This window comes from Rhinopithecus roxellana, chromosome 2, assembly GCF_007565055.1.
Source record: "Rhinopithecus roxellana isolate Shanxi Qingling chromosome 2, ASM756505v1, whole genome shotgun sequence".
NCBI lineage: Eukaryota > Metazoa > Chordata > Mammalia > Primates > Cercopithecidae > Rhinopithecus > Rhinopithecus roxellana.
The window spans coordinates 24,108,107-24,115,671 of NC_044550.1; the positions used below are offsets into that span (position 1 = coordinate 24,108,107).

Below are 7,565 nucleotides of genomic sequence, written 5' to 3' on the forward strand. Positions count from 1 at the left end.
TGGCTTTCATTTATTAAGTGCTTACTGTGTGTCAGATACTGTAAAAGATACATAATAACATTACTGCCAAAATTTGGTATATAGCTACCATTATGTTTATTTTACCGATAAGGAAACTTAGTCAGTATAAAGAACAGTAAATTCCTAGAGTCACACAACTTAGTAAGAACCTTAAGAGCAGGAACTTCATCTTTCTTCTTCACAATTGTATCCCCAGAAGCAAGGACAACGCCTGGCACAATCACAATCCATGTGGCCCCAAAGCATATGTTTCTTCTCCCAATGCCATACTTTCTTTTTTTTTTTTTTAGACGGAGTCTCGCTCAGTTGCCCAGGCTGGAGTACAGTGGCCGGATCTCGGCTCACTGCAAGTTCCGCCTCCCGGGTTCACGCCATTCTCCTGCCTCAGCCTCCCGAGTAGCTGGGACTACAGGTGCCCGCCACCATGCCCGGCTAATTTTTTTTGTATTTTTAGTAGAGACAGGGTTTCACCGTGTTCGCCAGGATGGTCTCTATCTCCTGACCTTGTGATCCGCCCGCCTCGGCCTCCCAAAGTGCTGAGATTACAGGTGTGAGCCACTGCCCCGGACTCAATGCCATACTTTCTACTATGTCATGATACTATTTTAAATTAAAGATAATTAAACCTAAAGTAAAGCAAATCAAAATGGATGTTTTCAAAAGAAAAAGTAAATAAAAAATAAAAATCACCTTTTATTTGTATATTACTTTTAATTGTATATTAAAAAGAGGCAATCATTTTTAGCTGTAATTTCAAGTTTTAATTAACCATGTGAAAACATTGAAATTTGCACTCCTTTCGAAACACATAATTATAGAAGTTGAACGTTATTACTTAATAAAGAGCATCACTCCTAATGAATGGCAGGGACTTTCACTGATATAAACAAAGAGTAACAATAGAAATACAATTAACAACCAATCAATTTGTTCATTGCAGTTGTTACCTATATATATAGTCATTATTTTATGAGGCTTGTCATATTGTTTCTCTTGATCCAAAAAATATTCATGCTATCCACTACCTTCTGCTGGATCTCTAATCAAATAAAATGGGAATTATCAGGGAAAATAAGTAGAAAGAGAACAGGAAGAAAATGAAAAATTATAGAAAAGCTATAACCCATGGATCTACTAAGAAACATTATTGAATATTTTTTGTCCTACAAAATTTAGAAGTAGTTGTGCTAGAATGTAATTCCTTGGTTCCCCAGAATTTCTAGGAGGGATTTTAGATGAACAGGAAAAAAAAGGAGAAAATGTTATTTTGTTAGAGATTCCATTCACCCAATCCATTGAATGTGACTTGACAGCTTATACTTCAGATTTTTTTAAATGTAAAAAGACCCAATTATCTTGCCTTTCAGCAGGTTGAAAATAAATTAGTGGAGTAAAATATACTGTACTCTTTGAATCACATGAAGGCATAGTTATTCTCCTTTTAACTCTGTTAAATTGTGTAAATTAATTTTAAAAATTTCCTAATATGTTTTTAAAACTTACCTAACACCTGTTAATCTTATTTTTAGTAGAAAAAAAAGAACATTTTTTTCTAGAGCCTTCAATGTCCAAAAATATTTTTTCTCTTCGTAGCCCCAACACACAACACAGAGTACGGCACATAAAAGACATAAAAGGAGCTCAATAAATATTTCTCAAATGAAGATGGAGATGAATAATTCAAATAGACAGATCGATCAATCGATCTCCTTGAACTCCATGTACCTTTATTATGACCCAGCTAATTGCCATCTCCTGAACTAAGTATTATAGATATAATTGTACAGTAAAACAAACATTATGGCAGATCTTACAAAAGCCAAATATGTTTGCTTTCTAAGAGATGCCTCTTGACTTTCCAAAAGCCTTCAATACCCAAAAGAAGGAAATTCTGCTGGTAGAAAGATTAGAAATTGGCTCACATTTGAAATCATGAAGACTTGGCCTATAATCCTCCAAAGCCCATTGTGAACATCATTAGCATTCCTCTCTACAACGTTAACCCAGTCTGAGTTAGTCTTCTTTCACACACTTCAATATATAAATTTTTTACTAATTTACAAGCTGATAGAATGTATCAGCTGATAGAATTTTTTTCCTATTCCCCTTCCATGTAAATGTTTGGTGTGCTAATATAGATAAGAAAAATCAGGATACAGATAATCCAGAATCCACTAAAGAAAGGTATGGTCCATTCAAGAATGCAATGCTCATTAGACAGTTTTGCTGTTTCTAGTCAGTAACTAAAATTTACACTAAGACTGCTTTTGTTTCTCTCTCAAAATTTTATCTGTGTTTTTAAAAATCTTTCAATAATCTATGTATGTTATTGGTTATGCAATCTCATCTCCAATTCCAAAGGGTAAATGAGAGTTAATGGTAGATTGGAATTTTATGTATTATACAGTTAACCCAATAAGAAAAATGAGTCAGATAGATACCATTAGCTCGTATCCACACTAACCTGTCAGTAAGAATTCCTTATTAATTGTCAGAAAAGTATAACCAAAATCACAGAAAGAGAATTAAACATTTGGGTAAGTTTTTTTCTAGCTTCATTTTTTACTTTTAATAGCAAAATGTCTGACGGTTGCAAGTAACTATATAGTGCTTATAAATCACATTTGTACTTGTATAATAGTGTTTTAAGTACTCCCAGACAACTTGTGTTACTAGTAAGTTAAAATATTTGACAAGCAGAAGTTGGATATTTTTAGAACATCTTTTAAATATGTTTTTCCTTTGCACGGTTCTGAACCACAGAGGCAGCTCAGCTGGCTGAGAAAACGGCATCATTGGGCCTTTTGTGCACCAGTCATTGAAGGTCATCCAGACCCTGCTCAAGTAGCAGCTCAGAAATGCCCCAATTGAAGAGGGCTTGGGAGGTTAATTCTGTCATTACTATGTTGACATGAGGCATGTTGCAGCATTCAGCGCAAAATGTTACTTGTAATCTTTTAATCCCAAATTAGGTCAATATTTTATCAAGTTAATCTAGCATGAAGATTAATTGTATTAGTTACACACACATATTCACATGCAGGTTATTTGTTTTAGAAATACTTTTAATCAAAGAGCAAACTTTAGGTTATAATAGGCAATTTTTCACCCCAAAAACTGTAACACATCTTTTAAAAATTATCCTTTCCCCAACAATATTTATCTTTATAAAATAGACATTTATTCGTTTAATTGATCTTTAGTCACGAGTGATGTTAGAGAAAGGATAATGGTCTTATAACCACTGAAACAATGAGCATTTAGAAAAACTGTTTATGAAGAAATGACTTCTGATTGAAATGTTATAATAAAGTATCTTATCCTTTGGCCTATTTCAATTTAATTCTACTTGTTTTCTTAAAATGTGTGATTAGTCCTGTAAAGAAAGCAAATACTTTTCTGTGTTTACTTCTTTGTATCTCTAAGCACGTTTAAAAATATAACAAGGAATATGAACTATAGTGGTTTCTAGAAAGTTATATGTAGTTTTATTCCATTATAAAAATTGGAATCGGGCGTCTTCCTTCCATTTCCTTTTTTAACCTAAAAAGTAGAGCTAAGGGGGTGGGAAGGTGGAGATATATTGATCCAAGTGGCATAAATCTGCTAACAGAAGTCATTAGAGAGGACAAACGCCTTTCTCACTCAGTTTCATAGATAAGAACTATCTGGTAGTTTAAAATTCCCAGGCGTCATTCTGGTTACTTTTGCAAGCCCTGCTAAATGGCAACACAGAGTTCATGCCCTGTTTCATCAATATCCAATGACATTCTCCAAAGGTTATGCTAATTATAAAGATTTCGCAGACAATGTTTGAGATGATTACATCTCAAAATTTTAGCTCTTATCTTTAAATACTGGTTTTCTGGCATTCTTTGTTAGTGGAAAATGATAGGTAAAAGGACCCAAGAATATTTTCTTGTGATTAGCCCTCTGAATTCATTAACAGATTAAAATCAAATCCTTCATGTGAAGAATAAATAACAAGAGACGTCAGTATCAGACACCTCTAAGAAGAGGATCGTTGACTACATTTGGAGGTAAAATTCACAATCCTGAATGTCAACATTACAGTTATGAAGTTGAGGTAGACATGCTAGAAACATGTCAAACAATTATTTATTTTTCTACTGCCTACAGCATATTCTTCTCACAATAAATATTAAGAAAAACACACTTCAATTTGCAGTATGAAGAGTGAAATTTACAGGTATAAGCACATACATCAAAAAAAGAAAAACATTTTTAAAAATAGCCTAATAATGCATCTTAAATAATTAGAAAAGCAAAAGCAAACAAAACCCAAAATTAGTAGAATAAAAAAGATCAGAGCATAAATCAATGTAATTGAAATGAAGAAAACAATACAAAATAACAGTAAGATGCAAAGTTGTTTTTCAACAAAGATAAAATTGACAAACCTGTAGCCAGACTAAGAAGAGAGATGTCCCAAATAAGTAAAATCAGAGATGAAAAAGGAGACATTGCAACTGATACTACAAAAATCCAAAGGATCGTTAGTGGCTACTGTGAGCAACTATAAGCCAATAAATTGGAAAATCCAGAGAAAATGGACAAATTCCTAGACACACACAACCTACCAAGATTGAACCATGAAGAAATTCGAAGCCCGAACAGACCAAGAATAAAGTGATACTAGAAAGTCTCCAAGAAAAAGGCGCCTGACACTCAATAGCTTCGCTGCTGAGTTCTACCAACATTTAAAGAAGTAGTAATAGCAATCCTATTCAAACTATTACAAAAAGTAGGGGAGGAGGGAATACTTTCAAACTCATTCTAAAAGGCCAGGATTACCCTGCTACCAAAATCAAAGACACATCAAAATGTGATTATTATGCATTGCATGCCTATATCAAAATAACTCGTGTAACCCATAAATATATACACCTACTATGTACCCACGAAAATGTTTTTAAAAATTATAACCTTGGATTTCTCTCTTAGATTATACTTTTATGGGACCAGTATAGGATTTTCTGTTTTTCATGTTAAAATCATAACTTTTATGAAATTATGAAAATGCTAGATAAAGGGTTTTCTTCCCCAAATCTTCATTAAAATCCTACCTGACCAAAAGAAAAAAAAAAAAAAGGCTAAGCAGATATGGGACCCTCTCCCATAACATACATATATGTATACTGTTTCATGAAAACCCTACATCTGGGAACTTCTGGATCGATAACTAACATTTCTTCTAATATGAAGGCCTTGTTGTTCCAAATTGTCGCCACTCACTCACATATTTCTCCCACGCTACTTAACAGCTTATCACCAGCAAGCAGATTCATACGTGATAACTAATGAAAGAAAACTTAATATGTCCTAATTCTTTATACAAGAATTAGGTCTTTTGACAGAGATATATCTCTTTTCTCTATGGCTCTCTTGCTGTGTAAAACAGGAATACTGGTGGTGATTTTTAAAAATTACCTAGTATCAGCAACAAAAGCAAACAAACTGTGTAGTATTATTTCAGAGCATAGAGAACATGCTTGGGGTGGGCGGTAAGAGGAGATTTAGACGGAGAGTGTATTGCTATCCCTTGAAATCGTTAGATGTGCAGCTACTTAATACATGAACTTTTAAAAATGCATTAAATGTATACACACATATAAAATAATGATTCAGGCCGGGCGCGGTGGCTCAAGCCTGTAATCCCAGCACTTTGGGAGGCCGAGGCGGGTGGATCACGAGGTCAGGAGATCGAGACCCTCCTGGCTAACACGGTGAAACCCCGTCTCTACTAAAAATACAAAAAACTAGCCGGGCGCGGTGGCGGGCGCCTGTAGTCCCAGCTACTCGGAGGCTGAGGCGGGAGAATGGCGGGAACCCGGGAGGCGGAGCTTGCAGTGAGCCGAGATCGCGCCACTGCACTCCAGCCTGGGCGACACAGCGAGACTCCGTCTCAAAAAAAAAAAATAATAATAATGATTCATACCTGTCTTTTAAATAGAACAAGGAGAGACTTTACAGAATTGTTTTATTAATCAGACGTATCTATTTCCAAAAATATTTTGGTAATTAAATCCAAAATTATTCTCACAATGAATATACTCTACGAATGTGACATGATTTTTTGGGGGGGTGGGTAGAAGTCCCATAAGACAAATATAGTTCTACAAAATAACAAAAGTGTTTTTCCTGCAACTTTTAGGTTATAGCAAAACATTTTTTTTTTTTTTTCGGCATTCAAAATCTTTTTAATAAGAGGGTAGGATCCAAGGTTAGTTTTTGTAGTCTCGGCTGGCCCGTCGGCCTTTGGCACGCTCGAACTTACGGCCCTTGGAGCGGACGTAGGGTTTGGTGTGGCTGTGCGGGGTTCCTGGGGCCTTGTCGAAATGCCGGTACACCTCTCGGCCCTTGCGAGGACCGGAGAGCAGGACAGTGCCGCAGCCCTCGGGGGAGTCCAGGGCCAGCTGGTCGAAAGTGAGGATCTTGCCTCCTGCCCTGAGGAAGCGGCTGCGGGCCGGCTGGTTACGTGCAGTGCACATACCTTTAGTTTGGGCACCTCCTGAACCCGCACGTCGTCCGTTATGGTCCCCACAACCACGGCCGTTTTGTTTTCCTGGCCAGGAAGCTTCATCTTCCGGATCTTCCGGGAAAGGGACAGAGGTGGCCGGTTGGTGCGACTCATAAACAACCTCTTCAGCACAACCTGGTTGAATGTGGAATTGGTTCTTCTGGCCAGAAACCTATACAACTTGACCAACAGCCTCAGGCAGATATCCTGGCTCTTGGGCTCCTTGCGCCGAACCTTTCGGTCCTTGTTGTGGCGAATGTCAACTCCCATGATGGCGCCTCCTGCTCTGCCAGGTCCGGAAAGCAACATGTTTTTTTAATTTGTTTGGATTTTTTTTCTTTTGTGCAAACTGAAGTAACTACTTTTATGGTTTTGTCCCTTTGCTTTCCATTTATTTTACTGGCTTTGACTATTTTAAAATGAAAATGAAAAAAAAAACAACATTTTTTACAAATAAGTCAGCAACTTTTTTTACTTTAGGTTCAGGGGTACACGTGCAGGTTTGTTACACAGCTAATTTGTGTATCATGGGGGTCTGGTGAACAGATTTTTGTCACCCAAGTACTAAGCATAGTATTCAATAGGTACTTCTTTATTTGTCACCCTTCTTGCTCTCTCCACCCTCAGGTAGACCCTGATGTCTGGGCCTGTTGTTACCTTCTTTGTGTCCATATGTACTAAACATTTAGCTCCCAATTATAAGTGCAAACATGTGGTATTTGGCTTTCTTTTCCTATGTTAGTTCACTTGGATAATGGCCTCCACTTCCCACCTTGCTGCAAAAGACATGATCTCATTTTTTTTAATGGCTGCATAGTATTCCACAGTGTATTTGTACCACATTTTCTTTATCCATCTACCACTGATGGGCATTTAGGTTGATTGCATGTCCTTGCTATTGTGAATAGTGCTGCCATGAACATATGCATGCATGTGTCTTTATGTTAGCATGATTTATATTCCTTTGGGTATATACCGAGTAATAGGATCACTGGGTTGAATG

General features: G+C 36.6%; 1 pseudogene; it reads right to left on the reverse strand.

The window, feature by feature from the left end:
- Positions 1-6,266: 6,266 nt before the first annotated feature.
- Positions 6,267-6,861, reverse strand: LOC104656166 (annotated as a pseudogene).
- Positions 6,862-7,565: the final 704 nt, after the last annotated feature.